General features: G+C 29.6%; 1 protein-coding gene across 6 annotated transcripts in view; it reads left to right on the top strand.

Annotated features, from left to right (window-relative positions):
• The window catches only part of Elk (Eag-like K[+] channel), a 120,567-nt gene that overhangs the window by 1,431 nt on the left and 101,503 nt on the right, over positions 1–17,633 (top strand). The gene's annotated exons all lie outside the window — the stretch shown is intronic.

The raw sequence follows: 17,633 nt of genomic DNA, 5'->3' as shown, positions 1-17,633 counted from the left end.
CAACGCAAATTTGCGATAATTGAATATATTTAGTCTCTGCTTTTCGAATAGTATTCTTAGTCATTTTTACTAGAATATTGCATTAAATTTGATGAAGATCTGCATTCAAATTTTTGTCGTTTGTCTATATAGTTTGAAAATCTATTTTTAGATATTTTATATTTTTATATTTATATTTTAAACATATATATTTTTAAAGTTGAAAAATGTGCTTTCATCAAAATAATATTAAATATTCAGATTCAAAGCACAAAAAACATTTTTTATACTAAAGCTTATTACAAGATTAATTCTTTGAGCAGTATCGCCGTACATGTACGGTGGTCAATCTTTTACCATTTTGAGGTACCCCAGATAGTTATTAATTTACATATAATTAAGTAACCAAAAAATATGCATTTAAAGAATGGTTTACTTAGGCATTTTATATTTATATCTAAATTTAAGTTTAGTCTTGTCGTAGTCACCAATTATAAGTATTAGTGGGTTAATATATTCTCAAGTCATATTTTTATAGTTCTTTTACGGATGTATTTTGCGAAAAACAACGCTTTATATGTTAAAATAATAGTAACATTACAATGGGCACAGAAGCTATTTTAAAAATCTAGTTTTTGATATATTTTGTAAATAGTAGATGCTACAAAAAAATAATCAGTTTATTTTTTTATATGAAAAGTTGAAGCTCTTGAATTAGGACTAAATTATATTTAGGAAAATATTCTATTACTTTTTACATAACATACAAAATAGATTTTAAAATAAATTTAAGGATCATGTATACGAAAATAGTATATAATTAAATTTTATATGTAAATTCATTATTTTAATTTTATATATATATTAATAATTAATTTGGAAGTATCAATGTTTATATAGAAATTAAAGTTCCTAAAAATCGTTATTGTATATGTATAAATAAGGCAAAATAGCAAGAAAAATAAAATATAAGTACATATGTAAATAAAGATGGAATTAGTTAGAGAGAGAGACATTTTTGATATATTCTCATATACAAAGGTTTGAAGGTGGTTTTTTAGAAAGAGTAATATTACTCAATGCCAAATCTTCAATGTGATATGTATATTAAAAAAAAATACTGCATATTATATATTTTTATATTATTATATTTGTATAATTATCGATTCTAAAATACTATTTAATTTAATTAATTATTTATTTAGCAGGAATTTGATACTATTTCAGGTTTTAATTTTAAAATAAACTTTATTGCTTAGTGCATTTTACTTTTTGTTATAAATATGTATATAAAAAATCTGAGCTTGGTACCTAACTAACTGGACAATACTGATATGTGTATTATAAACAGATTAAGGATTAGTGGCCAGTGTAATTCAGGACGAAGAGCTTTGCATTATACATTGGATTCAGATAATCGATTCACTAATGGGAATTAATTGGAATTTGGAGGAGTAAATTCAATTGAAACATTAGGATTTCGGTAAAATCGATTAATTGTTATATACATATGAAATAATTAATAACCGTAGTAAAATAATCAAGTATAGTAATAAAAATATCACATAATTCATCTTGCAATATTAACTGTATTTCATTTATACTTTCTTGAGTTGTAATTTTGCACGTAATGAAAATGAGACATAAACTGCTTGAGAACTCAAAGGGAATACAACATCACATTAAATAGCTTTCGGTAGCAATCGTATTATGATTTGGTTTTATATACTACAATATTAAATATTGATTAAGAGCCTTACTCACTACTAATATGTTTTTAAATAAATTAATTTAATGGGGTTAAATGCAAACAACGAAATTCTTTCATGATTTTATAAAAAAAGCTTATAAAAAATTATAATCTGTATTAATAGGTTAGTACAAAATGTATAAAAACTCTTTTATAAAATACTTTGTGTCTGTAGGTATTTAATGCAAATAATATATCCGTGTAAAATATTATGAAAGTAATTAAAAAGTGTAACAGCAACATTGTGAAAGGTAATGAAAAATGGATGCTGTATCAGGAAAAAATATTAACCAAAAAATTTGTTTAAAAAACCTTTTATAAACAGCAAAAGGGTATATATGATATTATATGTATCATATATACGGTGCTATTCACTTTGAAGTGTTAAAACGAAATCATACGTTAAATCCAGATATCAAAGATTAGAAGAGTAAACCGCAGTTTATTGGTTGATCTTATTATGGTTAATAAACCTTATGTTATATTCAATAATTCAAAGAAAAAAGTATGATTCTAGGTCTAGATTAATTCATTATGAAAAATGATACAATTCATATCGTTAATTAACTTTTAATTGAAATAACTCAAAGCGGAAGGGTGAAATGGAGCGATGTTGAATTTTTCTCTTAATATTCGCTAATAATCAATTGCTCCATTAATTAATCTGACTAAACAATAGCCGCCTCTGATAATTTTTTCGCTTCACTCCGAATTTTAGAACAATGAATATATCAATTTCAATTCGGTACGTTATTTAATTGGACGAGGGGGTTAAAAGACCCACCTTCGTCGGTTACATTCGATTGTGTGTCACAATTAAGATTTAATTAAAGTGAAATTAATATTATTAAAGTGAATATCGTTTGAAGAGCATCGTTAATTTTTTTCCATTACAAATCACCGACGTTTAACCCTTTCTCGTCTCGCTAATTGGTTATTAGCGCTGCGACGCAGTTCATCCGTGAACAATTAACCCAAAGTAAATTGGTGACGTTAAATAATAAAAAAGTTATGTGGTCGAACTAGAGAAAATATCGAGGTTTCATTGTATTGTGCCGAACAATAATTGGGAAAGGTCAAAGAAATATTTGGGATTATTCAGAGAGATAGAGCGATTGAGATATTAAAATTCTCATATTGCTTATGAATATTATATTTGTATATTGAAATATATTATATTTAAATGAATTTGCCTTTCAAGAATATGTCAAATAAAGTTGATGTTATTAAAACATGTATGATGGAGTCGAAAGAGCTTGAGATTTAATTATTAAAATAATATTTCTACTGGTGCAGTAGCCCTACGTTTCTGTTATAATTAAATTACTCAGTACAAGATTTTGAAATAGAGAAAATGTAACATTTCTAAATATATTTAAACCATAGTTGTACTAAGTATAATTCTAATTGATAATTTCATTTTGCTTTCTATGTTAAAGGGAACAATAGGGTATTTCATCTACTTATTGTCACTTGGGTAGATTATATACGTATGTACATATGTCTATACGTATTCAATTCTATAGAATGTGCTTTCGATACACTCAAAAGGTTCAAGCTAAGAATTCATCCCGTTAAAGTGATGTTCTGCGAATTGAACCAGATTTTCCGTTCTTTTTCCAAGACTGAGCTTTTTTATATTTTGAAACGGATTTCCCTTAGATTTCAATTCGCTAAATATTGTTAGAAATATTCTATAAATATACAAAAAAAAACGTTCATATTGTAGACTCACAATGTGTTCGTTTGTCGACAATCTTTGAGGATGGAAGTAATATTACGGGAAATTAGGGGGGGCATGGAGTGGGATAATATATTTTCAATGCATTTACCTTTTCCATTTCCTATGCTTCGACGGCGATATGAAAATTTACGTGGAACATTGAATTTTCCAATGATAAACTCATACATTTCTACTTTTTGAATATGAAGTAATAATATAGATGTATTGGTATTTATAGTCAATTTTATTTTATTGAGGTTTTTCACAGAAAAAAAATTCTATTGAAGTTTAAAAAAAATATTTTTTTTATTGAATATAAATATGACAAAAAAATACAAAGTAAATATGTGATTGGTTAAAAAAAGACACTTTTGTTATATTCATATATATATATATATATATATATAAACAATATTTAGATTTGTATATAGTAATTTAGAAACATTACACACATAAGGTTAAAGCTTTCATGTAATAAATCAAAAATATATTATAACAATACATTATCTTATTATCACATACACTTATACAAGTTATTATAGTTTAATAGCTTATTTAGTTCGGCGTCTTATTAAATTAGTTTAATAATTATGTTAGTCTTCTTTAATACATTAGTGTTAGAAGCTTTATTAGCAAAGTTTTGAAATTTGTCATACAATTTGATCAATTATAAATATATATATACGTGTTTAAAATAGGCGTAGTACTGCATTATGTAATCTTCAAGTCATTTAGACGGTTGGATTGAACTCTTAAAAGTAGCTGTTGTATTGAGCTTCGTTTCGGTCGGTTAGGCGTGGCTCCGCCTCATTTATTCCAAGTCATTAGCGAAGTTGTGGTTCTAGTTAAGGATTTTGAAGAAGTGTATATATAAAAGTAATTGAAGTACACCGTGTTTGAATTTATATACCACGTGAGAATTGTTGGGAAGTTTACGCTCCTTTCAGTTCTCAACCGTCTAACCAATGCGATGATTCGGGAAGAAAACAAACTATTCGATATTGTCTTATAAATATCTAGTTAGATAATCTGAGCATGACGATCCTAAAATCGGTAAAATTGTCAATGATGTGATTTTATGGAAGCTGCTTGAATGTTAGCGCATTCCATCGCATTATGCGCCGACCGTTTGGTTTAGTTATTGTAGTCGCAGTTTTTTTGCTAGCTTTGCCTTTTAGTATCAGCAATATTTCATATTGCTGATACTAAAAGGCAAATAAAAAAAGTTTCATTAACTTTCAGCAAACTCGTGCTACTAATTTTGTTGCAATTACTAATGGTATCGACAGTGTCAGTGATAAATAAAGATTGATGTTTTAGTTTTGCGCAGGCTTGCAATAGTAAGGATTGGGGTTGATTAATATTTTAGAAATAATTTAAATGACAAATGTAAGCTTTTAATAATATAATATGACAATAGGTGTGTATTTAATATTGTATTGAAGTGAATTTAACAAGAAAGCGATCTTGCATAATAACAAAATAATTTTCCGTCAGAAATATATTTATAGAAATCGTGCAGGACACCCGGTGTTGCACAATAACCACAAACATTCAAATGTCTATTACCGAAACATAAAAACTCAACCCCTGAGTGTGTCAAGAAGCATGCCAGAGACAATACTGATATTATTATTAGTCAAAAATCGCCGATGTAGGCCATCTGGAACCGTCAACCTTTAAGGGTATGCTCTGAAGATAACGCGATTGCTTTTGCGATTTGTCAAACTTCCACGAACGATCAATATAAAATATTCGACACTCTGTCTCGAGATATACAAATATATACAGGATCATATGATCATGAGAGTACGACATCACAAAGACAAAGTCTTACTCAATCGTTCACGGTTAATCACTGAAACGAATCCTTGAAAATTACTAGGACCGAGGCAAGCGATGTGAAATAGAAAAAATCGAAAAAATCGGTGAAACACCCGACAAACGATAAAAAACAGACGAGCAAAAAAAAAAAACACCAGAGATGTTTTTTGCATATTCGACTCCTACGCTTATATAGACATTTTTTTTTGTATATATTTGGTTAATTGCATATTTATTAATTAAACCGTCACCGGCTTTTCCGGCGACTATCTGGCTGAAAAGTAGGCACGATTCCTGATAATATAAATATTAATAATGGAGATTTATGGTAGTAGTGACTTTATTTCTTTCAGGATCTTAAAGTGTAACTGAATAATTTATTAAACATATGTGGGGTGGTTTATTAAGGCTTATTAAGAAATAAAGGGTACATATGTTTTGAGCAGTTCTAAAAAATAACTATGAAAAATATAATTTGAATTAGTAAAATAATTTTTAGTTATATTATATAGTAAACAATAATCATTTAAATTTTATATCTAGATTGATAAATTATTAAAAACAACTAATAATAATTTATAGGCTTATTTGGTGCAATTTTGTTTAGGATTATATTAAAATATTTTAGGAGTATTATAAATATTTGTTTTGGCTTTAAATATATGAAAATAATACAGCAGCGAAAGCTTACAATTGAAAAAAAAGATATTTAAAAAGTAAAATGCTAAAATCAAACGTGTTGTCATTGATGTAAAATTTTAAGAATGTCTGGGCCTATTAATTTATTTATTATGGTCAAAAATATGTGGTAGTACTGACGTGACGGTGGCGGAGGGCAGCACATTATTTGGCGGACCGCGACGACCGGCGGACCCTCGTCCGCACGATCACTCACATCGTTTTAACATGTAAAATATTTGTAAACTTTTAATAAAAACACTACTGCAGCAGTTCAATCTGTTCCTAATTATCACCCGTCACTGTCCGCCAAAAAAATAGTGTATTGAAATGCGTTTAGCAATTTATGAACTTTTTAAACAATGTCATGAAGTGCCCAAAACGATTTTAAATAAAACAGTTACTTAATAGTTAGTTTATTGAAATTTATGCACTCGCTGGGTGCCAAGAAATAAATCAGATACAAGACTTAAATTTGAAACAAGAAAGTCATCACAGGCTCATAAAATGCATTGATATCATTGTTGTCTATGCTGAAAAATAAATGTTTGTGTATTTTAAGAATGTTATAATGTTGCAATTACATGTTTTAGCAATATTTATACATTCTGTACGTTTGAAAAGTATAGATTTAAAACGAATCCAAATAAGTATAGTTAATCAAAAACTTTACGGGTTTATTAAGTTCAATAGATTGTGAAATAAAGTTGTATGAGGATTTAAATTGTTTTTATAAAGACTGTAGAAAATAAGCTGGAATCTAAATCGGGCTATTTCTGACTGTTACGGTCTGTTACAAACATACATTGGGATTTTATTATGTTAATAGTTTACAATAAATAAAAATAGATCTCAGTGTTATTACAATACTTACTAAGGCCCGCCATGTTTTAACGGTAGATGTACAGTAATTATAATATAAAAATATCAGATTTCTTTTTTGTTGTTGATAAAGGAACGGTTTAATTTGAAACTTAATAGTGTTGACATAGCAAAACGTATTCGCGCTTTCGTCTGATGGACAAAGTTTGATTGGATTTATGCGAAAGTTACCAAACTGTGAAGGAATTAAAACGTTTAAATAACATTACGCCGCAAATCCCTTGTAAATAATTAATAAAGTACAGAATTGGGTTAATGATGGTCCCTTTTGCATGAACACAACTCTCTTTATATATTCGATAGAATTCATTATATTTCATAGAAAGGGTGGTTTTAATCCTATATACAGTAAACGAAATATCTTGCTATTCCGCGCTTAAGCTCGAAAGCGGCAAACGATCTTAAAATAAACAGAAAAGTACTGCCAAAGAGAAAATCCTTTTTTAGGAAATTTTCTTGAGGGATATCAATCACACTAGAGCGTCGAAGGGAATTTTTGCTCTAATATAAGCGTACATTATATTTTATGTATGCTGCAAACTTGGCGAGAGAACGAGCAAAAAATTGAAAGGATAAACGTATTTGGGAGGTCCCGAAGGAAATTTTATTGATAATTTGACATAACACATTCAAAGTTTAATGTTCGATTTGTGTATTTCGGAATATTTCTCATCATGCGCACGGTCCCTTCAACCCTATTTACTGTCAGCCGTAGGGACAAATTTCATACCATTCATAGCAATAAAACATTTTTAGACGATATTTATGTTTATATATGTGTGCTGGATAAAATCTCATCGATTTTTGCAATAAAAAATAAACTCACGTTACAAATATGACCTGGACTTTATACCTGTTTTTTCAATAAAAAAAATAAAGGGAAAAAACATTCCGTATTGTATTATAAACGTATATATATAAAACTATATTCTTGTTGTTCCTTTAACTTTCGTTTTTATCTGTGGTTTTGAAAAAATTGGCATTTGTATTATATTATTTCATCTTTATTCATATTTAGCAGAATATTTTTATCTAAATAAAAATAAACAATATGCAGAAAAAGAGTGACTCCTATTTTGCAAAACTAAACGAAATTAAACTGCCAAAAAAAATCATTTTATATATTTTTAACATCATATTATTATTTTTTGATAAAATAATAATAGGTACGAGTTAACCTTTTCTATGCAAATAAATAAAAAAATTAATTACCGCTGCGATATATTTTATGCGAAATTAGGCGTTAAAAATATCTGTTTCTCGTGTTTTCTTTGCTGCTCAGTGTTGCCATATAGTGAATTTTTAGCCCAGGTCAAAAGCAATAACGCTCGATTATCAAGCGTTTATATTAAGACTTTTTATAAAAATAGCATGAGTGAGAATCAAATAAAGAACATCTAAACCGAATTTTGACCAATAGGAGAACGCAAAAAACAATTATCCCTTCTCAGAAGTCAAAAATTCACGTCAAAAGCAATAAAATCGTGCCGTCGCCGTCGCAGTGGGAACGCTCGTTACCGAGCGTTCCCACTGCGACGGCGTCGACACGATTTTATTGCTTTTGACGTGAATTTTTGCCTTCCGAGAAGTGATAATTGTTTTTTGCGTGCTCCTATTGACCAAAATTGGGTTCGTATACACTTTAACCAATGCTATCATATTATAACTCGTAGTAATATCGATAAGGATAGCTAAAATATTTTTAAAACATAGTGTAATATCCAAGTGCGACAAACTATGAAGCAACATGCGAAATGTCTGTCTGTACTTATTTTTCTCTTCGAGATTAGCATTTTGGACTTGTTGTTCTAAAACTATAAATAGTTTTAGTAATTTCATTAAGTTAGGTTTGGGTTTGAACAGCTTGGCCATTTCACAACTGTCAAATTGAGTTTCATAGATATTTTAGACTAGCATATTGATTATATGAGATAGTTAGATAGATCTTTTTCAGACATTTGCCTGATATTGACCCTAAAATAGCATCGCAGAAAAATCATCTCTCAAAAGTCTAAACTAAGCTCTCTAAATGGAAATGCAGAGCTGATGAAACTAAATCAATCCATGTTACATTTACGCTAAGCAAAGATACTTTTCCTTCGGTATTCTTTAACGGTAAATATATATCACAAGGGAACTTCGCCAAATATCTTGGAATTCTTCTCGACAGAACACTGACATGGAAAACTCATATTTGGAACAAAAGGAAACATCTGGGACTGCAAGTTTGCAGGCTATACTGACTCACAGGAGCAAATTAATTATTAGACCAACAGCACGGGTTTCGTCCTGCCCGTTCCACTGTTACTAACCTTCTGTCGTTCACCAAAAACGGTGACAACTTCTCTCGATGCGGGAATTCAAGTAGACGTCGTGTATACATATTTTGAGAAAGCCTTTGACAAAGTTTGTAATAGGTTATTATTAAATAAATTGTCGAACGATTGTCAAAAGAATATTTTACCCCTTCGGGGGTTCCACAAGGATCCAATCTCGGACCTCTGCTTTTTGTGTTATTTATGAAAGACATAAATACAGCAATTAAAAATTCAATTTTTCTTCTGTACGCAGATGATTTAAAATTATATAAATGCATTCGATCTGTTGTGGACTCCTTCTCTCTACAAAGTGATTTAGACTCTCTGTGGAGATGGGCTTCCATTAACCGTCTGCCCTTTAGTGTCGGAAAGTGCCATACTGTGTCATTTTCTCGATCCCGTTCGCCATCAGCTTATTTCTACCATCTCGGTGGTAACATTTTGACTAGAGAAACTTCCACTAAAGATCTCGGAATCACTTTCGAGAGCAAATGGAGGTTCTCTCTACACATAAACGACGTCTGTGATAAATCTTCCAAGATGCTCGGCTTTGTTATGAGGAATGCCTTTCACTTTGACGATCCGTCAGTTATTCGCATCCTCTATGACACCTTAGTTCGTAGCATTCTTGAATCGGGATCTATAATTTTAAATCCCCGAATAGCCAAATATTCCCTTTTAGTGAAAAAAATTCAAAAAAGGTATTTAAGATACCTTTACAAAAGGACATTTGGTTATTATCCGTACTTATATCCCAGCGCTTTTCTTTTAGGAGCATTGGGATATGATTCGCTGATTTCTCGCAGAAAGCTGTATGTCACTAAGCATTTTTTTAAATTACTAAAAGGTGCTGTCGACATCCAGCTATTCTCGATATACCAGTTTTGGGTTCCGGAACATTTTCGAGAATCACGATCGAGACCTCTTTTGATGGCCGTTATCCGCACTTGCCGACTCGCCTATAGCTGTGGCCATCCGGCTCCTTAATACGCTGGCATTACATATTGATTTATTTAATATTAGCTACGAGGATCTGATCCAGTTTGTATTATTTAATTTTAATATTTTATAATTTTTTATTATGTTTAAGTATTGTTATATTTATGTATATATACGTTTTATAAATTTAAAATTTGTTTTCGACCATCGTGGCGCATTGGGGTAACCTGTTAGGCCACGATGGTCTTAATTTAATCTAAAAAATAAATAAAGAAATTAATTATCATTAGAAAAAATGACACTATATAACGCTATCATAAAACTCAGATTTGGGGTGTTACCTCCATATCTAATATCAATATTCTTGAGGGATTCCAGAATATATTCCTAAGGTGACTGAAACTGAAACATATAGGTAGTTGTTATTTTAAATTGCTCAATATATTAACATATAAATGTTGCATATATGGGAATATATACGGAAAAATATGTTCTTTAGCCTATTTTCTTGTAAGGGAGTTTATTTATCTTGCACCTGTGTCCACATGGCGTCATATTCACATATATATTTAAGAACCATAATATAAAAAATATTGCATAATACTATAAAAATATATAGGTACATATAATAAATAGTTTTCGATAGTAGGACGGTTATATTATGCGGGTGATCGTAAAAAGCATATCATTAAACAATGTATATTTTTATGATGTACCTTAACTTTTATATATATTATATATATGTACATTTAGTTATGATGAAACAAATATTTATACAAAGTGATTTGTTAAATTAATTTATATCAAATTGAACACAAATAGTAATATTATTCATACTGAATATTGAATAAACCGCCTTAAGGCAAATGAATAATCGATAATATACATTCGTATAAATGTATTTACGTATTTGTAATACACATTGGCATATAAACTTAAGGCAGAAATTATTAACAAGAGTAGATGTAAGGCTGTATACTTTGTACAGTGAGTGAATATTATGTTATATGTTTATACATTTGGCATTGTTCTAGTTTTTAAGATTTAGTTGAACTCTTACAGGTTCATAGTGACTGCTTGGCTGAATCAGAGCTAACGATAGAAGTTGTCGTCTGTGTCAATTCAGCATTAGCTCAGCTTGATTCTGAAATTAAGTCGGAAACGAAGTAGAACTTCTGATAGCAGTGCCGAAGGAAGTTCTAAGTGAAGTTTTATGACAACGTTTCTATTCTTGATCTATTGCTGATAAATGATTCGAGGCAGATTTATCATATTTTTTTTCATGTCTTATATATCATATAAGATCCGAGTTCTATATTTTTTGGTTTCATAATCCGTTTTTGTTTGACCTGTTGAACAATATTAGCATTTATAAACACGCAATCTAGAAACCAATTGAAAACCTATACATTTACAGGTATAAGTTACCGATTGTAGGATAATCATGGATTTAAAAAAATAGCTACAACATTTTTTTTTAATAATTTGGAAAGGAAAAAAAATAATTAAATAACACCAGAGCGCCTACGATATTCAACATTATGATTTCAATTCGAGAATATTCAGATATGTATTCTAACAGAGGTTGTGTATCGTGTGTAAGCTCTGACGAACAAACAGGTACACAAATCGAAAACGAACAGTTCATATCCACAGGTGTGCATCGTTAGCAAGGGTTGTTTGTTCTCAAGTTTATTATATGCTTCACAGCACCTCTATATAATAGTTTGGCAAATCAATGTTTGTGAAAATATTTAATAGCACGTCTGTGTACAAACATGAGAGTGTATTATCGTGTAATTCGGAATGAAACGCAATTTTCAATATCGACACTCAAAGGTCTAAATATAAGTTCCTTAGTACCGCCTCTTACTGGAGCAACACGTAATTGAAATCGGCACCTTTCTAGATTATGTTTCTCTAGTGGCTTCATTTCATTGGAATATGTGAGCTTTGCTTTATATATTTTTTAATATTTAATTTAATATTTAAATTACTTCGCGGAACGTCTCTTTTAAAATATTTTTGTCAACCTTATTTTTTACGGGAGTGATAAATTAGGTCACCCGTTGATTATATTACGGTCAGATTCTCGCTTAAGTGAATGGAGGCGGTGTAATCGAATGGAATCGGTAGCTTGTAAATTATCCATTAATTTAATAAAAAGCTTTTATTTATTATTTTATAATTTAGGGTTAGAAAATATAATGGTTTACATATAAGATATTTAAATCATCTTCTAAGCAAACCCACATAAATTCATCGCTGGAAAATTCAATTTATTTCCAAGGCATTTTGATATGATATGATCATGATATATTTTGTTATACCTAACTGTCAAATGCATGTCAAGTTTGAGACAAACTTAACTTATTTTTTTTAGCATGATTCACGCACTAAGAATATTGACAGGGCGATATTTGATGTAGGTTTGAATTTATTTTTTATTAATAATGAAACATATTTAAATCGTTCTATGGTTTTTTATTTTAACCTGAAAATAATCAGGATGCTTTTGATTACGATTTGTGATTTTTAAAATGAATTATTCTAAGAAACCCTATAAATATGTATAGCTCCTTCACGTATTTTATAAATATGTATGATTGACAAAAATATTAAAATACAATATTTTTTACTTATATCGATTCTTATTTATAATTATTTTCCAATTAACGATTGTTTCTGTGATTTAAATATATATTTATTCTTATATTAATTAAATAAATTTAATGTGCGAAATAATTTTTATTTTATTAATATTTAAATAACAATTAAATCTCATTAAAAGTTCTTGGAGAAAAAATAATTGCTAATTTTTGGTTCAGAGAACATTTTAAAGATTATTCTTTCTGTGAATTGTACAACATAAGCAAATACCTTCTCAAAAGTATTTCAATTTTATAGAATTTAAATGTAACCAGGAATAGTAAATATTCTGAAACGATACCGAGTCTTCAATCTAGAAAATGGGATATACTTAAACAAGTTGTGGTCGATTACTTGCTGTAAAATATCTATATGAACTATGTTTTCTTATTAAAACAATATTAAAACTTTTTATTTGTGTAAGTTGTATTTTTCATACTCTTCTTTATTGGACCATTCTTTATTATAAAACTTTAATATTAAATATCATGTATAATGATGATAATATGGTTTATAATATATATGTATTTATATACCCTATAATTAAAAATTTGTTCACAATGAAATTTTATTATTGTTATATATTTATCTTTTAATTTTCTTTGTGCATTCGAGGCAAATTAAAAATAATAATAAATATTAATTCACGACAATGTCGGACAAACCAACGACAAAGGTGGAATTATTAAATTAAGTAATAATCTTATACTCTTTGTTCGAAACCCTTTTGGAGAGTTATCTCGTCGTTAATTGGGCCCCGTTTAATAAATTTGTTCACTTTCAGACGCTGTTAAAACGTTTCATTAATAATTTATTTAGTTTTTAGAATTAATATTAAGCTTTGATCGTTAGCCTTTAACATCGATAAAAACGCCACTTATCAATTTGCAGATACAGTCAAATTTGACTGAAAATTTTATCCCTATTTTTTCATTCACGCTGCATATATAAAAATATAAAACTATTCGGCGTTTAACATTTCATTTCGCTGCTTTCCGAATTTTCTATTACAACGCTTCGGTTGTAATTCGACATTTTTTTCAATGCTGTCACTCAGAGGCATACGATCTGCGTTACACCTGTCAATAAAAATTTGCCTACCGAATAAGGAATTTAAAATTTTTCGCGTTTTAATAAAGGTGCGCGTTGAATTGTTTTGGCTATGATGATCATTCATCATGTATTTTTTCTGGATGAAATTTTGATTCGAGGGTCGTCTACACCTTTTAGCCGAGGCGAGAGAAAAAATAATGGGTCTAACATATAATCATTCATCTCGTTGACAGGATTAGGGCGTGTGTTCTATTTCGTGGAAATTGTGGGTCTATTGGGAGTTACGGGGACGTTAATCACATTTTAGGACTGCAAGTCCCTCGCTTTTATACCTAACCGCGTAATTTATTTCACATTCGACTTCTTCAGTACGGAATACAATTAGAATATAACTATTTTATATGTCTATAAATTCATTGATGTTTTCGATAAATAATATAATTTTATGATAATGATACATCAATTAAATGGAAGCCTTGCTTTATAATGATTTTAAAATATATAGTCAAACTTAATTTTTTCCCTCTCTCCTAAGAATATTATATTTTATAAACGTATACTATTAATTTCAGAGTTAAGTAATGTGCAATAACATCTATAATGTATTTATGTGTATAATAATGTATATACGCACAGAAATCAGTCATTTTTAGTAATAGGTTGCAAATATGGTTAAAGTTCAATTTAATAAAATATATATATTTTGTTAAATTGATCCCGGTACTTGGCACACCTGATTTTTAGCACAAATTTATAAATAATTCATAATTGAAATACGTTCATATATTTATGCTTTATTATAATATAGATAAGTGCTATGTCGTTTCTGTGGTGTTGTGTCTTAGTTGTTTTCAAGTCGTCTCGAAGATTGAATTAAAATGTTGGGAATTCAAGGTGAGTTTGGCTGGACCAGCTCTGACGATTGTTTGCTTCATCAGCTGTGTCGATTTAGCGTGATTCAAGTTTTGTCCAAACTCTCGTGTATTCCAAGTCGGAAGCTAGTTGGGAAGTTTCCGTAGAAATTTTAGCATATATACGATCGGAAAAAGGAGAGGGATAAACTATATTTTTTTTCTAAACTCGTTGATTAATTTAAATGATTTGGGGTGGAATTGGAAAATCTGTGTTTGTTGGTGTATTTTATTGGCAATAGTGAAATTTATACCTGCTCGCTCGGAGACGATATTTTGGGATATGGTTTTTAAGAGTACACATTGTTTCGTTATTTGCACAATATATCTAATAAACGACTATTTTGCCTTAATATATTTTGTTAAATAAAATAAAATAGCAAAAAAAAGAAAATTGATATTTTTTGGATGTTTTTTCCATATTCAAAATTCTTAAAGAAAATTTGTAGATTTATTTGGTAGCGCAGCACAATTTTCTTAGAATTATAAATACTTTCATTGTTTTACTTTTTAGTAAATATTGTTTTAATTAATATTTTGGATTAGAAATCTTTTTATTATAGCATTTAATAAATAGTATATTTTAAAGATGTATTAATTTATAGTTCATTTAAATAAATTATTGCAATATAATGCTACCACAATATAATGATTACTAAAATTATAAGGAACAGTTTTAAAAAACTGCTTGCTTCAAAAAATATATTCATTTAAAAAAATGCGTTATATAATAAGAGGTTTTATCTTTTAAGGTTTTCTAACCCTACAGGGTGTGACTTCGCAGCCAGAAAAATGCCGTTGAAAACTGGTTTTAATTTATTGTATAATAAAACATATATTGCGGCAGTATTGTTATTCTCCGAGCGACGGTGGAAAAGCTGGCGGAGGGATGATGTCCAGTAGATGGTCATCAGAGCTCTTGTAGTTGTGACAACGACGATGTATTGGAGGTTCATAACTCTCTGCTGCGGTGACCGCTTTTGGACGTCCCTCTTAGGATCTGAGCGTCTATGAGCGTATGCCATTTTTCGTCTCGGGCAGTCTCTGACCTCTTCTCATTGAAGTTCAGCCTTAAGTATCAAGGGATGCTTTACAATGCCTTTTTTCGTCCGTGATATATTGTTTTCCGTGCCCGTTTCGCCACATAGAAATATTTTACATGTTATTTATGTAAAATTATTTTTTCTGGACGTAACGAGGGCTTTTGCGTGGTCCCTTCCTTTAGACTCTATTGTAAAGTTCATAAAGAAGAACTCATACAATCTGTTTTTTTACCGCTTTCTCTAAGACACCGTGATCTAAGAACATTGGCCAAAATACACTATTCCTCAACATGTTTCCACTTACTTTCTGTTTTTAGAGAAGTATAATCTACACAGTCTATATCATGCAGAGCCAACACCGAGAGATTTTCACATAGTCTACCGCATTCTACTCGGTTTTGAATGAACACTGAACAGATGTTTTTTCGAAAGCGATTTCGGAATGAAAATGTAGATATAAGTGCCGTATATATGTTGTTATACACATTTACAAAATTTTCGCTACGACGACCTAAAAGTGTAATTACATTTGTTATTATCAGTGTGATTTTTTAAAGAATATTATGTGTTGTGTTAAAATGTGAACAAGCTGAAGATTTAGCAAACTAGTCATTTCGAATCTCACCGTTCTGTCTTTTGTCAGTATATATACAATAGAACTTGTAATGGCCGTTGAATGCTATTAGCTAATCCTTCCATTGTTACTTACGGTATACGTAACAAGGCCCCGTAACTTGCCATTGTGTCATTAAAAGTGATGGATTTGTTTATGGCGCTTTTAACGCGTAATACGTTTTTTATCACGGTCAAAATAAAGCTTTGTATCTGCTGACGGTATAGTCGATGATATTTTTGCTATAAGAATGACTTATTCGACGATCTTGCTCGCGCAGGCAACTAAAATAGATACATTCGCTATTAATCGATCGATTGCGATTAGAAGCTATATTTATTTATTGGTAATGATTGATTTTTTATAACTCGTGAGACACTCGTTATGTTATGTCGATATAGTAATAAATAAGGACTTGAAATTGTATAAAAATCTATGTTGCATTACGAGCTACTTATGTGGAAATATAAATAATAAAATTTTATGACATATTTAGGTCTTCCCTCTTCCTGAAATAATTTTTAAGCTCAAATAATAAAGTTATATTTTTTGTGTTTTTAACACTTACGGCCTGTTTGCACCGTGATTAATTTGATACTTTCAGGCGAGGTTTTGCCTCCGGGTGATTGTATCAAATTTTCACCGCGGAATTAACGCATCATGAACATTTAAAACATATAATTAAATCGAATAAAAATAATTCAAGATGTATTCAATTTATTTTAAAATTGTAGCTTAAAATGTGATTATTTATTAAGGGAACTTGTTATTCAGTTTTAATTTTATCACACAAGTTAAATCTATCAATCTAGTTATCCCAGTAGCCAAACTAATTTTTCAATATTAAAGTTTTTACAGATATAATCTAAACATATAATTTTTAATCCTGTATATGTAATTAATAAAGTCTGGGAAAATCTCAGGGAAAGCCATTATAGATAATTGGACTAAAGTATGTACCATTTTCTGAAGCTGTCGTTTTTAAATCTCGAACTGTAACAAATTGTAATTCCATTAACTTGTAACGTTAAGCTTTTACGCTATTACGTATACACAATACACACAACAATGTAATAATACGCCTCATATTAAAGTTTAGCGACAAGCGTAACATTTTTACGAGCGTCATAAAAGTTTAAAATTTAAAATTTTAACAACAATGTTCGTTTTCACAACACGTTGGCTACAGTGTGCTTTTGGCAGGTTAGTTATATGTTGCAGTAAAAGCCCGAAGAGTAATAAATATACCGGCATATATGTGGAATTAAGTT

Source organism: Plectrocnemia conspersa, unplaced genomic scaffold, assembly GCF_051122295.1.
Source record: "Plectrocnemia conspersa isolate PC_06_02 unplaced genomic scaffold, ASM5112229v1 ptg000014l, whole genome shotgun sequence".
In the NCBI taxonomy this organism is placed as follows: Eukaryota; Metazoa; Arthropoda; class Insecta; order Trichoptera; family Polycentropodidae; genus Plectrocnemia; species Plectrocnemia conspersa.
The sequence above is the reverse complement of the archived record's forward strand: the minus strand, read 5'-3'. Positions and strand labels throughout refer to the sequence as shown.